Source organism: Dipodomys merriami, unplaced genomic scaffold, assembly GCF_024711535.1.
Source record: "Dipodomys merriami isolate MVZ:Mamm:240054 unplaced genomic scaffold, mDipMer1.0.p SCAF_11, whole genome shotgun sequence".
NCBI lineage: Eukaryota > Metazoa > Chordata > Mammalia > Rodentia > Heteromyidae > Dipodomys > Dipodomys merriami.
Window position 1 is genome coordinate 10,368,646 of NW_027202382.1, and position 18,713 is coordinate 10,387,358.

Here is an 18,713-nt window from a genome sequence, read left to right on the forward strand (position 1 = left end):
GAAATGAATGGTACAAGAAACAAATGAACCTTCATATAAATCACCAGGGAAGTGATGGAGCTGTCACACTTGCTGCATGGGTGAGAGCCCAGGGTCCTCTGTCAAAATCACGCTGTCCCCCTGGATCATTTTAATGCCTATTTCCCATGTGCCATCCCTAGTTTCATATGACTGGACAAATAATTATTTTTCCCAACACAGAAATGGAGCATACAATCATTTTCCTGAAACAACTTCAATCATTACCACTCTGCTGTGATTCCAATGTCAAAAGATTGGTTGATACCCAATAATACAAGGCAAATGTAGATAGACTACAATACATTAATTAGCTAATGGGAAAGTAAAAAAATAGAGCAAACAAATTTTAAGTTGAATGGTATTTTCAGACTTGGATATGTTAAAAGAAGTGAATTTTTATATAATATCTCATTTTCTTATAAAGGGAAAATGTAAGTCTCTTTAGACAGGGTGTTCTTTCAACATAGAATAAAACTATGACATCATATCACAGATCTTAATACCTCCTTTAAATTTCTATATACCTTTCAATTTGAAGGTGGATTGAGAATTCTTGTTGTGGGGTGGTATACCCATAATTTTCAGTTATCACAAAAATACCAATTGAAATCACACTGTGTATCACCACATAACTATCAGAATCTAAACAAAAATCTTTGAAATTATTAAGTGTTGGGTAGGTTGTAAAACTAGCCAGTGAGAATTAAATCAATCTGCTCATTAGGGAACCTGGCAATTAAGCCACTTAAAAGAAATTGTACAACCAAAGTATCACATCCACATCCCAAAAGACATACAGAAGGATAAAAGACCACAGATTTCCCATGATGCAACACATTAAAGAAATTCTATACACAGAAATCAAAGGTAATATTGAGAACAAAAGACCATCTGCAAAACAAGTACAAACCTACAGTTCCCTTTCTATAAAACTAAAAAACAGATGGAATAATTCATATATTAGAATACAGGAGAGAGATTATCCTATGAAGGTTTCGATTTGTGGATTTGTGACTTGCACAGCATAAAGGGTAAGCACCATTGTCTTGCTTATGATCTATTGCCCTAGTCCTAATGGATGATACAAGTTTACGAGCCCTGAAAACTCTTTAAGTGTTTCACTTATGATTTGTATGCCATTGGTATGCACAGATTGACAAAAATGTTTAACCTCTGATAAATGATTATTTTTTATGATTAAAGAACATAATAGGAAAAAATTAAAGTCAGTGATTATTCCCAAGAAGGCATTGTATTTTTAATATATGGAGGTTCACACATGGACAATAGCTCTTAAAAAGTGTTGATGGTTTTCTTAGGTTAACACAAAATTATTAAAATCATTTAAGAGAAAAAAGAAAACCTGAATATTCCAGTAACTAGAGAAGCATATGAAATTAAAACTATCAGATTTGTTTAAGTAAATAATTAGTTTCTCATAACTTTTAAAAATAGGTAATTCTCATTATATCATACACACACACAAACACACATATACACACTCTCACATGCATGCGACCATGCCCACACATGACACATACAATCTCATACAGAGCAAATAATATCTAGGATGGCAAAAATCTCCATTTAGGTTGCAAGCAAGATTTTCTCCTGTGATTTTTATTTCCCACTTCCATTTTCCCCTGTCATTTTCATCATGTGTCCTGGCCCTTGGCAACTGGGAAGAAACTCAGTGCTCCATCGGTTTGCTTTCTACAAATCTGAGTCTGTTCTGTATTGTCTCCAAATGTAGATTTAATTCCTCCCTTGCATTTTTCTATTTTCTTTCAATTCTTTGTAAGTCAATTTATTTATCGCTAAGCCTTAATTTCTGGATCTTTCACTGTATAAGTTAGGATGGCAAACAATTTCCTCACATTAATTTCTGGTTTCTGTAGTAACTGGTTATGCACATGGGTTTTTCCTTTGGGGCTTTTATTACTTCCATGCAGATCAGTTTTGCTCATCTTATTTTTTTTTTAACTAATCTGAAGCTAGGAAATGTGTTTTCTAATAGACAATTGCTAAAACCTAACCTCTCCTTCGCCCTTTGTTTTACAGATAACTTGGATTTTAGCAGAAAGCTTCTAATTAAAGATTTGGCATCAATCACTACCAATCTCATGCCAAAATTCCAACAATTGGGTAGAGAGAAGCTGTTCAAATGCCTGTGCAAATAAAGCAAGCTTGCTAGAATCTTTCCCATTCTGTGAACCTCTCCTTGATCTGATAGAATTTCTTTCTGTCTCGTTCTCTCTTTCTTCTCCCTCTTTCTCGCTTTCTCTCTCACACACATACCCATAAGCACTATTATCTCTATTATTGTTACAGATGGAGAGCTGTTTGAAAAAGTATTTCTCTTTCCTTTATTATAATGCATGACTTCAATTGTCACTCTTTTCAGAGTGATCAGGAGAGGCTATCTGTAGACTGACATGGCTATGATATCACTGAAAAAGTAAACTGTCCACATATGATTTCTTTCCTACCTAATAGAAATCTTCAACATCTGAGTTAAAAGGGAATATAACAGGAGCAAAGTGTCTCCATATACTATTTAAGGCATTTAAGGCCTTAAGTTTGTTCTCATTCATAATCACTTGCAATTTAACAATACAGTATTTTCCCGGAAGCTAATAACAAGAATGACTGAACATCTCAGTGATTTTGCTTTAATTTTTATGTTGCTAGTGATCCAGTCTCACCAGTCTCACTGATCTACCTCTGTAGCCTTGTTATAGCCATTTTAAGTTGCATCTGACACGAACGTGCCAGTGGAAATTTACAAAACCTTATTCGGATAAAATCTCAATCTTCGAGTATTTACTTACAGTCAACAGTTATGTCTGAACATATGTGCAATAATATTTTGACACAGATGGTAAAATAATTATAACTAAGATAACACATGTAAATATTTGGATTCAGTTCTGGAGAACTGAAGAAGACACAAAAATCGTCTTAGAAAATTATTTCTCTCTGCTGACTTCATGTGCCTTTTTCCTTGCCTCACAAGTTCTTCAATTTTCTTTAGTCCTTGTTGAAATGAACAACTAGCATTTATTTTCAGTCCTCTTGAAAGTAATGGGGGAGATGTAGGCCCTTTTTTATTTCATAGCAGGCCAAGATGCGTTTTTATTCCTTAAAATGATACACAGATCTCTATACTGGTTGGGAAATGGCAAGGTCTGGTCTGCTGAATACAACTTAACTTTTCAAAGAATAAATCACAAGCAATGAAAGAATAAATAAAAATAACATCTTGAGAAAGTCTTTCGAAAGCATCGAAGTGTTTAGAAGTCTTGATGTCATAGTCTATCGTTCCTGTAGAGTTCCAACTGCTCTTCACTTTTTCTCATGCCAGTTATTTCCTGAACTTTTTCAAAAGATATTTTGTCATCAATTTTCTTACACCTGCTTCATTGGAACAATTTGGAACTCAATCTTCTTTTCCCTTAGATAAATGAGGGAATTCTAGCTGTACATTGAGGCTGTCCAGAGTACTAGGAAAAGACCTGAGCTAGAAGCAGACAAACGAGGGTAGGACGGAATGGGACTCTTGCCTCCTACGAGCTCTCTCAGCGCTGAATGATTTGTTCCCTGACTAGAATATTACTGTCAGTTCGCAGACAGTAACAGGTCTGCACCATGAAGAATATGGAATTTGAGAAAAAGCATTAGAAACTTCTACTGACATGTCATGGAATTTTTGTGTTTGCAGAATAATGAGAAAGAAAAATAAAATACATAGATATGCAAATTTTCTCTCTGCTTTTCAATCATCTAATTTCTCTGGAACTTACTCTTTAGAAAACTTATGAACATTTGGTCTACAAGGGATTAAAAAAATACCACAGAAAGTTTGAGAGACACTACACTCTAAGATATCCTGTTAACTTCATCAAACCTTCAATTTCTCTGTCTGTAAAAATAAAAATGATCCCAGGCTGCTTTCCTGACAGTATGCTAATACTAATTAAATTTATATATTCATAACTATTTTTAAATTATGAGATCTCACGTAAATACAACTTGCATATTGTCAGTATTATCTTTAGAGAAGTAACATGGCATATCAGCTAAAAGTAGTTGGGAATACATTAAATACTCAACAAATGTTTGCTATAAATACAAGAGCAGAAATTTCGCCAGCAGAAAGTCATTCTCTGAGAAAGCTATGTCAGAGAGCATTGCATGATTTAACAGCATAGGTTCTTCAGATTTTATTAAGAAGGTAATTATGCCTACAAACTTTAAAGTGAAGATTACATAAAATAATGAAATAGTTTTATGCATTATTTGGCATATGTAAGTATTCCACGAGTTGTATGGTTTAAATTCTTTCTCTATGCTACAGAAACTCCTAGTCTTCATGTTGTTTCTTAGTGGTCTCAGAAAAATCTAACACAATAACAATTACAACCTACATTTCACAATGAGGAAACTAATTTCAAAGAATGCAAATAATACTTATAAAATCAGCTACTTGAAATTATAACCCTCTTGTACAACTAAAGATAATAAAAGATAAAACAAATATAGCTACTTTATATTCTTGTCTGTTTATAACAAGTTAATGATTTTCCCACCAAAATACCTCCTAACAGTCATCTAAGGCAGGAGAATCAAGGCTAAAGTTTTGAAGAATTTCTAATAAAAATATTAGAGGCATTGAGAACAATTGGGGTGGAAAGCAGGACCAATCTATTCCATGATACATATAATAAGAGACCCATGGATCACATTTGACCACTTACCAGTTTCAACTGTAAGGATCTTCATGCTGGTGGTGGCTACTTGTAATATTCCTCTCAGAGCCTCTTCTTGTAATGTTATTACTAGGCTACAAAATAAGACATAAAAGAAAAAAAAAGGAAAAGAAAAATGATCATTTCAAGGAGGATATTCATGAATTAATAGCCAAATAATAATTCACATTTACATGGCACCTGTTTTGCAAAACTTTTGAAGAAACCCAATAGAGATTAGCTTACTTGCTCTGTGTGGAGTTTTCAGTTTTAAAGACAAGCATATTGTCACATTTATCTTGGAATTGCCAGCATATGATCTATCTATCATCCTGGCACTCATTCAATTATTTTATTTTTTATTAAGTTCATAAATAAATGACAATCCAGTTTAAATTCATTCATGTTTATGAAAGCCCATGTAGTTCAGATTAATAAGGCAAGCAATTCTTTCATAATGCAATTATTTGCTGGAGCACAGAAAATATACCTCAGGAGCCCCTTAAACCAACCATTCCAATGTTTAAAAACTGTCACAGGTAGTCAACATGTGAGTCAGATGATTTCTTGAAGTCTCAGTATTTATTTGTTTGGGAATTATTGGACAGATCTGAAATCTTATAAAATAATTATGCTAAATTAAGCCAGGAAATTTAAGTGTAATCAATTAAAAGCCAGAATTTGCTTTTGGACTGAGTTTAAAGTTGCAAAAGGAAATGGAATACACATTTTTTTAACAATTAGAATTTTATCTTTCCATCATCCTTATCAATCTTTCCCTCCTACCCTTCTTTTTATTTCCATCCCAATCCTCTTCAATTATCCATAAAGAAGATAAAGAGAAATACAAATTAACAGAGAAAATAGTAGAAAGTATTCTAGATAGATTCAGTTCACTCAAAAGCAGTATAATGGAGTGAAATAATTTCTTAAGATAATTAGAGTGTCAGTCACCTTCTTTCAAATGTCATATTCACAAATCAGATTACTACCTGACATTGCCATGTGTATAAACAATAATAATAACAATTATTATATATTGCTCACAATGTATCAGAAATTATTCCTTGCATTTTATAAACATGATCTCACTTAATATTTGTAACTCTGTGTGTGTATCCATGTGTACATACACACATTTATATGTATATGCATACATTTATTTATATATACATATATTTGTATACATGTATATATTTACATATATGCATATACATACATATGTGTGTATACTATATATAATTATTTTAATCCTTCATCCATTGTTAGGTATCTCAAATAAATTCACAGTTTGGCTAGTGTGAACTCTGCTATGAAGGTGGGTGTACAGGCTCTTTTGAGCAATCTCCATACTGATTTGGACACACTAATGTACATTCATACCAACATTCCCATGTTCTTTCCAGCAGTGTTTGTTGGCTTTTGAATTCTTGATGATGGTTGTAAAACTAACCAAGAAGTGAAGGACATATACAATGACTACTGTAAAGCATTGAAGAAAGAAATAGAGGATGATTCAGGAACTGGAAAGTCCTCCTATTTTAATGGATTGGCAGAATTAACATTATGAAAATGGTCAGACTGGTAAAAGGTGTCTCTGATTTGAATGCAATACTTATCAAAGTTCCCAAATCATTTTCCTTAGAGATAGAGAAAACAATCCAAAACTTCATATGAAACCACAAAAAAACCCAAATAGACAAAGCAATCCTGAATGAAGAAAAGCAATGCTGGAAGTATTCCACTTCCAATTCAAACTTTACTACAGTTGTAATAAGAAATGCAGCATACAATTGGCATAAAAGGGACTCCAACCAACAGAACAACTACAAAACCCAGAAAACCCACAAGCTTAGAGTTACCTATTATTTGCAAATAAACCAAAATGTATGTTGAGAAAAAAAAAGCCACTTCAACAATTGATTATGGAAAATTCTGGATATCTATCTGCAGAAGATTAACATGATTTATCACGTACTAGTATCAATTCAACGTGGATCAAAAATCTCTCTATACAATTGGAAACCTTGAAGTAGTATAGGAAAGAGTAAGATAAATACCAGAACTCATTGGCATTGGCAGTAAGGTTCCTGAGCCTTCCCAAGGACTCAGCCAAAGGAAAAGATCATTGACAAGTGGGATTGCATCAAGCTAAAAACGTTCAGCACAATAGGGATACAATTTCTTAGCCAAAATAAAATAAAAAAAACAACAAATAAATAAAACTCAACTTAGAGAATGGGAGTTCTTTGCCAGCTATCATATGACAAGGACTCAATATAGAATACAGAATATACAAGGAGCTCAAAAAGCAAAACTAAAGCCCCACAGAATCAGTCACTCGATAAATAAATGCACAAAGGCACTAAACAGACACTTCTTTTTTAAATTTTTTATTCTATTGTAAAGATGCTATACAGAACAGTTACAGCTACATATGTAAGTTAATGAGTACTTGTGGAACGTTATTACCCCTTCTTTGTTTTTCTCCTACTCTCCCTTTCCTCTCCAACTTTCCCCATTCCAGAAGTTGTAAAGTTCATTTTCAACATAGTGTCTTGTGAGCATCATTGTTGCGATGGGTCATCCTGTGTCCTTGTTTTTCCCTTCCCTTCCCCAAATTAGGAAAATGTATATACAAGATGCGGAGTACCAAAATCAAGTAGAGTGACAACAGGGGATATACGATACAGGGAAGAACATACAAAAGGAACAAAAAAGAAATCGCATAGCATATTAAGAACAACAACAACAAACCAGGTGCCAGTGGCTCACACCTGTAATCCTAGCTACTCAGGAGGCTAAGATCTGAGGATCATGGTTCAAAGTCAGCCCGGAGCCTGGGAAGGTGACTCAGTGGTAGAGCACTTGCCTTGCATGCATGAGGCCCTGGGTTTGATTCCTCAGCACCACATAAGCAGAAAAAGCCAGAAGTAGAGCTGGGGTTCAAGTGGTAGACCACTAGCCTTGCACTGAAGAGCTCAAGGACAGGCTCCGGCCCAGAGTTAAAGCCCTATGACCGACAAAAAAAAAAAGAAAAGAAAGAAAAAAAGAAGCCACAACAACAACAAATAAAAACCTCTTGTGTCCGTATTTTGGGGTTCATTTTGTTTAGCATCATCTTAAACAGACACTTCTAATTAGAGCATATGTTCACTAATCGTGGCCATAAAGGAAATGCACATCAAAACAAAACTGAGATAACATCTCACTCCACTAAGAATGGCTGGCCATCATGAAGAATTGTTTCCTCATTTACTAATTGGATTATTTGCTGTATTATTTTCTGTTGAATATTTAAGTTTTTGTATATTCTAGATATAATTCCTTATCTATTTAGACAAAGATCCTTATCTATTCAAAGCTAACAAAAATTTCCTCTCATTTCTTGGTTTGTCTCTTGGCACAGATCAGTAGGTTTTTTTTTTTTCCTCTGGAGAAACATTTTTAATGCAGTCCCATTTATCAATATTTTCTGGTCAATTATGGTCCCATTCAGAATAACTTTGTTTGTGCCTAAATCTTCCAGAGTTTTCCTGTAATAGTTCCAAAACCTGAGCTACTACATTAAGATCTTTGGTCCATATGTTTAAAGATGAGAAAAGTAAGGTACACTGAAAAGGAAAACAAAACAAAAAAAACCCCAAATCCCAGCCAACTGAAAGTAAATAAAAACACCATGTAAATAAAAAGGCTTTGGTGTTATTCAAGTAGTAAAGGACTTGTTTATAAGTGTAGTTAGGGGATTAATGTCTAGTAATAAGGAAAAAAGAAGATATGTTCTTTGATAAAATCACCCATCAAACTGTCTTTTAACATTTGGTTAGAGTCTTGGTGGGGGGGAGGATTGGGTGGAGGGGCGGGAGGCTGGGAAGGGATCTGAAGGGGAAACAAAGGAGGAGGCTACAATGCTTGATAAGAAATGTACTCATTATCTTGCCCATGTAATTGTAACCCCTCTGTACAGTATTTTCACAATAAAAAATAAATGAAAATTAAAAAAATTGGTTAGAGTCCTTTTCTTTTTTTTTCTTTTTTTTTTTTAATTTGGTTTTTCTATAACCTATGTAACTGAGCTTCCAATTCTCCTGATTTAGCCTCCTAAATGTTGAGATTACAGGTATATGTTAATGAAGCTGGTCTTGTCCGTATTTTTTTTATAATTAATTGTGCTGTCATAAGTTTAGTTTTACAAAAAAGTTTAAATGTAGATATATGTTTCTCTGTATGTTCCCTCATTCTCCTAGTGTTAATGTACCAGTATGTAACCACCTTATGTTTGTAAAATAAAAAAGAAAAATTGGTCTATTGCTATTAAAAAACAGTAAGGGATACTTCTTCAAGATCCTCTGCTGAAGAAACAACTGCCCAATAAATAACTGGGCTTAAGACTTAAAGAGAAACTTCTCTGAAGAGGAAAGAAGGATGGCTAATAGACACATAAAGAAATGCTCAACCTCCCTAGCAATAAAAGAAATGCAAATCAAAACAACATTAAGATACCACCTCACCCCAGTTATAATGGCTATAATCAAGAACTCGAATAACAACAGATGCTGGAGGGGATGTGGACAGAAGGGAAACTTACTGCATTGTTGGTGGGAGTGTAAACTTGTTTAACAATTCTGGAAAGCAGTATGGAGGTTCCTCAAAAGACTCCACAAAGAGCTCCCCTATGACCCAGCAACCCACTTTTGGGCATCTACATAAATGATTACAAACAAGACCATAATAAAGCTACCAACACAACTATGTTTACTGTAGCATTATTTATCATAGCTAAGATATGGAACCAACCCAGATGCCCCTCAGTAGATAAATGGATCAAGAAAATGTTGTATATATACACAGTGGAATTCTATGCCTCCATCAGAAAGAATGACATTTCCCCATTTGTTTGGAAATGGAAAGACTTGGAAAAATAATATTAAGTGAAGTAAGCCAGGCCCAAAGAAACATAGGTCCCATGGTTTTTCTTATTTGCAATTACTAGTATATGTCTGAGACAAGCAGAAACGGTAAGTTGATGTTAGGCAAAATGATCCCCAAGATAAGTATTCAAATGTTTTTTTTTCTTTCTTGCTATTGTTTCTTACATATTTATAAGATGATTTCTTTGTTGCTTTTTATGTCCCTCCCCCATGGTATAATCCCTGTTTTCACTGTATATGATGTTGGTATAATTTGTGGAGGGGAAGGGGAAAAATTGTTTAAATAGGGATACAGGTGGATCCATTGCAACAATGAGATGTACAAGACATTACGTCAAAAAACAAACTTTACAACTTTGGCGGGGGTGGGGAGGTGGGGGAGGAAAAGGGGAAAGGGGGAGGGGGAAAGATGGATGGGAAGGGGAAACAAAGGAGGAGGCAACAATGCTTCATAAAAAATGTACTCATTACCTTGCCCAAGAAATTGTAGCCCCTCTGTACGGTATTTTCACAATAAAAAAAAAAAACCTCTACTGGTAAATACTAAAGTAGGATGTGACTTTGTCCAGAGTCTATTCTCTCGAATTCCAGTTCATTCTACTACCTTACAAACTTCATCGAAGTTGGACTCTTGATTTTTCTGATATGCCTTCTCAAGTCATCGATTTTCTAGGAAATCAATGCATGTTTTGTATTCAATTCAGAAATCACCTCTGAATCTTCTTTTCCATGCTGATTCTGTGTTAAATACAACTAGATCACAGATTACTACCTTCACTTACTCCAAACCCACAAAAAACCACCTTTCGCTATCACCTATACATGAAGAGGACCTTCTATTTGTTCTCATTTATCCCACATATGGCCCCTTCTAAAATATATTGTTCACAGGATTGAACTTTTTCTTTTTACAGAATAAATCATCATTGCATTTCTCTGCTTAAAATTCTTCAATGTCTTTCTGTTGCTCTTGGAATAAAATCTCATCATCTGATCACAGTCTACAAGTTTTGACATGAGCTGGTTATAGCCTGTCTCTGAAACATTATCATGTACAATTCTCTATTTTCCAATAAGCTCCTCTACTTGTAAGTAATCATCTTGAGCACCTAGTTTGCTCTTCTAAAATTCAAACCTGGACTAATCTGTGACCAGATTCATCCTATGGATCTTAGTTTAAAAAATTATTGTTTTTCAAAGGGTTTTCTTAGCATCCTACAATGTTTCCCTTCCTACCACAGCCTATAAACATACTCTTATTTTGTCAATTTTCTATAATTTCTGTTATTATGCTAAAAATGAAAACTTTAATTACTTTTTAAATCTAAATATTCCTTTTTAAATAATCACCATTATTCATATGGAACAATAAAAGACCCCAATAGCTAAAACAATCCTCAACAGAAAGAACACTGCTGGAGGAATATCAATACCAAATTTCAAACTCTACTACAAAGCCTTAGTAATCAAAACAGCTTGGTACTGGCACAAGAAGAGACCTCAGGACCAATGGAATAGAATTGAAAACCCAGAAATGAACCTACAGACCTATAGCCATCTAATCTTCGATAAGGGAGCTAAAAAAATAGAATGGAAGAAAGACACCCTCTTCAGTAAATGGTACTGGCAAAATTGGTTAACTACTTGCAGAAAACTAAAGCTAGATCCTTACATATCACCCTGCACCAGAATCAACTCCAAATGGATCAAAGACCTCAGAGTCAAAGCAGACACTCTGAAAACATTACAGGATGGAATAGGAGAAACCCTAGGACTCCTTGGCACAGGCCAAAATTTTCTTAATAGAGACCCAGAAACACAACAAATCAAAGAAAGGTTGGACAAATGGGATTGCATGAAATTGCAGAGCTTCTGCATGGCAAAGGATATAGCTAGCAAGATCAATAGAAAGCCCATGGATTGGGAGAAGATCTTCACTAGCCATATAACAGACAAGGGTCTCATATCTAAAATATACCTGGAACTCAAAAAATTAAATCCCCCAACAACAAACCTCAAAGAAACAACTGCCCAATAAATAAGTGGGATAAAGACTTAAAGAGAAACTTCTCTGAAGAGGAAAGAAGGATGGCCAATAGACACATGAAGAAATGCTCAATTTCACTAGCCATAAAAGAAATGCAAATCAAAACAACATTGAGATACCAACTCACCTCATTTAGAATGGCTATAATCAAGAACTCTAATAACAACAGATGCTGAAGGGGATGTGGACAGAAGGGAACCTTACTGCATTGTTGGTAGGCGTGTAACCTTGTTCAACCACTTTGGAAAGTAGTATGGAGGTTCCTCAAAAGACTCCACATAGAGTCCCCTATGACCCAGCAATCCCACTTTTGGGCATTTACCCAAATGATCACAAACAAGGCCACACTAAAGCTACCAGCATGACTATGTTTATTGCAGCATTAGTTACCATAGCTAAGATATGGAACCAGCCCAGATGCCCCTCAGTAGATGAATGGATCAAGAAAATGTGGTATATATACACAATGGAATTCTATACCTCCAACAGAAAGAATGACATTGCCCCATTTGCTAGGAAATGGAAAGACTTGGAAAAAATAATATTAAGTGAAGTAAGCCAGGCCCAAAGAAACTTAGGTCCCATGGTTTCCATTATTTGCAATTACTAGTATATGTCTGAGTCAACCAGAAAAGGTCAGATAAGTTGATGTTAAGGAAATGAACCCTAAGATATGTTTTCAAATGTTTCTTTCTTTCAGGTGATTGTTTCTAACACATTCATAAGATTATTTCTTTGTTTCTTTGTATGTCCCTCCCCCATGGTATAACCCCTGCTTTCACTGTATTTGATGTTGGTATAATTTGTGGAGGGGAAGGGAAAAAACCAAATCGATTAAATAGGGATACAAGTGGACCCATTGCAACAATGAGATGTACAAGTCGTTATGTGGAAAAATGAACTATACAACTTTGGTTTGGGGGGGGAGGATTGGGCTGGGGTTGGGGGGAGGATAGGAAGGGATGGGCAGGGGAAACAAAGGAGGATGCTACAATGCTTGATAAGAAGTGTACTCATTATCTTACCCATGTACTTGTAACCCCTCTGTACAGTATTTTTACAATAAATAAAAATGCACTCAAAAAATCACTATTATACTGAGTTAGCAATTAGTTATCAAATCTTACATACTTCTGCTTTGGCTGAATTTTTAATGATTCAGAATAAAATTGTTTTCCTTACTTTGGAAATAATTGTACATATTAATGTTATGTAGTGCAAGTGTCCATAAGTTTAACAACAAACAATAAATTCAATTAAACATTGTTATTGCTGGCTAATAAAAATTAGAAAAAAACTCTTGTATCTTCCACATTTATTTCTATACTTTTAATGTCACTTACCATACATGTTTTACAATCATTTATTAAATAAATATTACAAGAGTCCATGCTAAATATGTGTGGTTTGTATATGTCTTATGCTATTTCATTGAATTGACAAATTATAAAATTAATAATAGTAATATATACATTTTACACATTGATTAAAGGCCAGGAACTAAACTGATGTTTCTGATTTTAATTTATTTTTCTTTCTTTAAAATATATTCCTGAAGCACTGAATTTTCAGATGGAGGAATTAGACCATGATTACATGTTTTAAAAGTGGCAGAAATCACATTCACAAAAATGTTTGACTTGTTCTTCGAATCAATGAGAAATTAATACACACATATATTTAAAGGATGAAATATCTTCTCAGCCAGAATTACTTATTTTGGATTATCAATTATATTACTAAAGTGAACACAGGAACAAACTCTTTAGTGTATACTTTATCCAACAAAATAGTTTGATAAAGTACGAACTGATGGAAAAAGCTTAAGCACTATCATAAAAAATTCTCAAAATACTGAATTAGTCTTTATATCTAAACTTTAGCAAAATATCATTTTATTGCTAAAGGCTACTTGGATTTATTTTTGCTGAAAATCTTTAAAAACATACATTTTATTTGTGACTTTTGAAAGGATGGGAAAATGAGGTAGAAATTAAATGAATATTGAAGGATGGTAGGTGTCTGTAACAACATATACTGACTTCTAACAGGATTTTAGCCAAATTCCTAAATAACAACATATTTCAGCATCATTTATTCAGGTTCCACTAAAGAAAGTGTTACTATGTATCATATCTACAATCACCATTTCTCTATTTTAAGTATCCTTACTGAAAAATTTCTTTACTACTGGGACAATATTTTGGAGAAGAACTTTAATAAGGTCACTACCTAAGCAGAGTTTCAATCATCATAATAAGTTACCATTATCTGCTTTAATAGATTATGTAATGCTTTGATTTTCTGCAAGGTTAATTTACATCTCTAAAGAGTTGCTGCAGTAATCACTGCGGGTTAAAAATGGTTTCACTTAGATTCAACACCTCATCAAGAGCTTTTTTAAAAAAAATGTTTTTTATTGTAAAAATACTGTACAGAGAGGGGTTACAGTTTCATGAGTAAGGTAATGAGTACATTTCCTATAAAGCATTGTTACTCCTCCTTTGTTTTTCCCCTACCATCCCTTCTCTCCCCACCTTCCCAACTCCTCCCTGCCCCCCAAGTTTTAACAACATAGGAAAGATAGAATCTCTGCCCAGTAGGTTAGCTACTTCTGTCTGAAAGAAAAAAAAAAAAGAAACTTAGTAAGAGCGGACCACTTTTCATTTTCTTCCTTACTCCTGAAAGCCACCTTACCATTTTTCCACCTTTATATGAAAACGTTGTCTTCAGCCATTTGTTTGAAAAGAAATCCTTAAATGACCTCATAGTATAAAAACAGCCAAAACTAGACCATATTTAAAAATTAATTACTCAGAAGACCTTATTCTCTTCTCACCAACAGATGGGGGCAATACTCAGAGAATTTGGTTATAAGACATAAGTGTGGGACTAAAAGTGACAATAGTTTAAGTAAGCTGTGGATAAGAGAAAAATGAAAGGTAAGTCATTTATAGCTCATTGGTGGGGTTGCATAGCAGAGCATCCCAGAATTCTACCTGCCCCACCCCCCCTACTGATCTGGAACTGAAATAGCTGGCCAGATCCTCACTGGCTTCTTTCGCTTCAACTTCTTTTTTTTTTCTTTTTAAAATTTATTTCTTTAAAGAAATTTATTTTAAAGGTGATATTCAGAGAGGTAACATATAAATCAGGTATTGAGCGCATTTGTTTTTGAGCAATGTCAGCCTCTTACAGTCCATTTCAAAAACCATTTTCATGCCTCCTATGCAATTTTCTTGTTTTAGTTTTAATTCTATAGTTATCTATAGTTATCCCTTTCCAGGCCTAGATAAACTTCTAAAATATTTTAAAAGAAGCTGATAAAAGTTCATTTGAAAATACAAAGGCAATGTTGCTACTTCTGTATCTGACCATGGCAGCTCCTTCTACTCCTGCCCTGACAGGACTTAACCAAACTTCCGGCCTCTACAAGTGTCCGGCCTCTGTTTCATAGATGAGATCTTGGTCTGCTTGTATCAGAGTATTTCTTCCAATCAAAATAAGAATCTTGTAAATTCAGTATAAAAATGTGCTTCAGACTCTCCAGGCCCTGTAGAATACTAGGAGTAGAGAAAGTATCCCCTTCATTAAAACAGTCTGGATTCTCCATGTTTTCAACTGCATGTACTCTGTTTTGCTAGACTCATTGATTATGTCTTTTAGTGAAAAATTAGGATTTCTTCTCCTTAAAGCTATTATCATCATTTGTCTACATCTTCACTACCCAAGAAAATCTTGTGACGTTCCCGTCTCTAAAGCAAAGGGCTGCCTGGTGATAAAGTGCTTTCCGTGTGCTGCAGCCATTTTGGAAATAGCTCTCCGGTCAAACTAAATGAGTTCCTGTATAAATAAAGAACCTGAGACATTGCAAACAGCACTCAGGAAGAGACTGCAGTGACAGCTGGTAAGATGCGCTATGACCCTCTGCAGTTGATGTTTTGTATTGGGTACAGGTTCTAATAAAATGAGTTCTATCATAGAATTGTGTGCTCAATGAAATCTGTGTTAAAGCTAAATATGAGCTTTGACTGCTGCTTTAGTAAACTGGGCTGGGGGAGAAAAGGGTGCGGGGTGGGTACAGAAACCAAGCTGTAACTAGAAGGGTAACAAGCTTTTTATTCTAATCAAAGTGAAGAGTGGAAGAATATTTATATTATCTATGTTGCCTTGTTGTGAAATAATTTCAGATACACTGAAACATGACTATTTTTACTAACACCTCTGGCATATTTTACAGTTTGACTCATTTTCCAACACTTCCAAAGTGGCAGTTCATTATATTATACTTGTTTCATATAAAGCATTCTGAATATCTACTGTTAACCTACAAAGATTGGGGGACAAAGGGTTATTTAAAATATATTCTGTTTCTTTCTCACAGATCAATGTAGACAGCTTCTTAGAGAACTTTATTCACAGCTGTAGAAAAGCTTCAGAATCTTAGTAAGGCAGTTGGGAGGAAGATCAATCTCTTTATGAAAATAGGGCCAGGTGCTGGTGGCTCACACCTGTAACCCCAGCTACTTAGGAGGCTGAGATCTGAGGATCATGGTTCAAAGCCAAACCAGGCAGGAGAGTCCATGAGACTCTGGAATTGGAGAATTCCAGAAAACCAGAAGTGGAGCTGTGACTCAAATGGTAGAGCGCTTGCTTTGAGCTGAATTGCTGAGGGACAGAGCCCAGGCGCAGAGTTCAAGCCCCATGACCAACACAGAGAGAGAGAGAAAGAGAGAGAGAGAGAGAGAGAGAGAGAGAGAGAGAGAGAGAGAGAGAGAGAGAGAGAGAGAGAGAGAGAGAGAGAGAGAGAGAGAGAGAGAGAGAGAGAGAGAGAGAGAGAGAGAGAGAAAGAAAGAAAATAGGCTAACTTCTCTCTGTAGACTGGGTAATTTATCAGAGACTCACTATGGACTGCCCTGAACCACTGTTTGTCTGACTCATTAAAGTTTGACTGTCATCCATTTGGGTATAGCTTAGTGATATACATAACACACTCTTCAGTCACAAATGATTCAGGTTGTCTAGTCTCAACATGAGTATACTGGTGCTTATTGACAAGTAGGTTTACAATATATTTCTGTGCACCACGAAGTGGGTTGAATCAACAACCCCAAATGTTGGACAAACACATTTATAAAGAGTAGAAATTGCCTCCTTGTACCTGTCACACAGCAGTCCAACTTTTACCCTCTATAACTCTACAGAATGTATAGAAATTGAGCTTAACGTGGCAGTTGTTTAAATCACTGAAGGAACTTACCATTGCCTTGCCAGGATACAGAGCATCTTTCAGACTCAACATCACTTGGCCACAAAATGACTGCCACATTCTTCATAAGGCATGTTTCTAGGCATTTCACTATTCTGATCACCTTAATTCTGGATGTTTTTCAATTTTAAAAATAGATTGAATCTCTAGTGACATAGCTGAACTCCTTGCAGACATGGTAAATCCTGAGAATAATGATAAATATCTCTGGTTTACAATGAATGACAAAGCCTAAACTTAAATAAAATTTCCATTTCCCCAAAGTGTCAAGAGAAGGAATTATCAGCAATTAAAGGATAATAAAATCAAACTCTAAACCTAGTGGTGAAACAAAGAGGGGAGTGTGTGTGTGTGTGTGTGTGTGTGTGTGTGTGTGTGTGTGTGTGTGTGAGAGAGAGAGAGAGAGAGAGAGAGAGAGAGAGAGAGAGAGAGAGAGAGAGAGAGAGAGAGAGAGGAGACACAGGGAAAGGAGAGAGACAAAAGAGAAGAGAGATACAGAAATAAACATGATTTCATGGTCTGAAAAAGGGAAATTACTAGGGCTGGACATGTGGCTGAGTGGTAGAGTGCTTCCAGAGTATGCATGAGGCCCTGGGTTCAATTCCTTGGTACCACACAAACAATAAATAAGTAGCATAAATATTTTTAATGGAATGTACTAAAAATTGGAGGTGAAAAAAGATAAAGAACAATAAGTAGGATTTTAGGTAGGAGAATGGACTCTTTTTGTATGTCAGACTGACTAAGCATTTAGATAAATGCTTAATTAATGCATTAGATAAATGAGGTACCAGTGCTGCCTCATGTTTATAATCCCAGCTACTCAGGATGTCAGATCTCAGGATTTGGTTTGGAGCTAAATGAGCAGGTAAATCCTACAGACTCTAACATCCAATTAACTAACAAAAACCCAGGAGCAGAGGCATTGCTAAAGTGGTAGAGTGCCAGTAATGATAAAAAAAATAAAGTTCAACAGAAGCCCTGAGTTCCAGCCCCAGGATTGGATCTAGGTAGACAGAGTTAAACAGACAGACAGACAGACAGATGGAGCATAAGCCTTTTCTTGCTCTGGAAATTATACATCAATTGTTTACTACAACTTTGCAATTTGTAATCACTAGGTAACAGCCATCCTTTGTACACACAACACCCCTCATCCATAGCCAACATAATGTAATATCCATCTGGAGGTTTTATACCCTCGGTGGGACCTGTGAAACCTTGCAACTATTGGGGAATTATGGACAGGAAGGAATTTTGTGTCTACTTTGGGATATACCTGAGAGACATAGAAGACACAGATTTAAGAAAAAAGCTTGTTTTAACTGGCTTTGGAGGAGTCATTCTTAGAGCCCACTGCTATGATGTGTTAAATGTTCTATGCCTGGAGCCAGCTACTGAGTAGGCAAAGAATCAGGCCAGCCCAGGGTTAGTAAGACCCTATCTCAACCAATAATCTGGGCAAGGTATTATACAACTGTAATACAACTGTAAGCTACACAGGACACATAGGTAGATAGGTAGTTGGAGATCACATGTTGATGCTGATACAGACAACAAAATGATAGTTTTAAAATCGATCTAAGTAACAGAAAAAAAAGCTAGGTTCTAACTCAAATGGTACAGTGCTTATCTATCAAGCATGATCCCCTGTGTTCAGACTCCAGTAAAACACACACAGAGTCTCTGCCTCCCTC

The 18,713-nt window shown here is 35.3% G+C and overlaps 1 protein-coding gene across 5 annotated transcripts in view; it reads right to left on the bottom strand.

The window, feature by feature from the left end:
• The window catches only part of Lingo2 (leucine rich repeat and Ig domain containing 2), a 1,109,212-nt gene that overhangs the window by 500,306 nt on the left and 590,193 nt on the right, over positions 1 to 18,713 (bottom strand). For all 5 annotated transcript variants that reach the window (XM_070008434.1, XM_070008424.1, XM_070008452.1 and 2 more), the window contains one exon: positions 4,779 to 4,864. The gene's annotated coding sequence lies outside the window, so the exon portion shown is untranslated. The remainder of the gene's footprint in view (positions 1 to 4,778; positions 4,865 to 18,713) is intronic.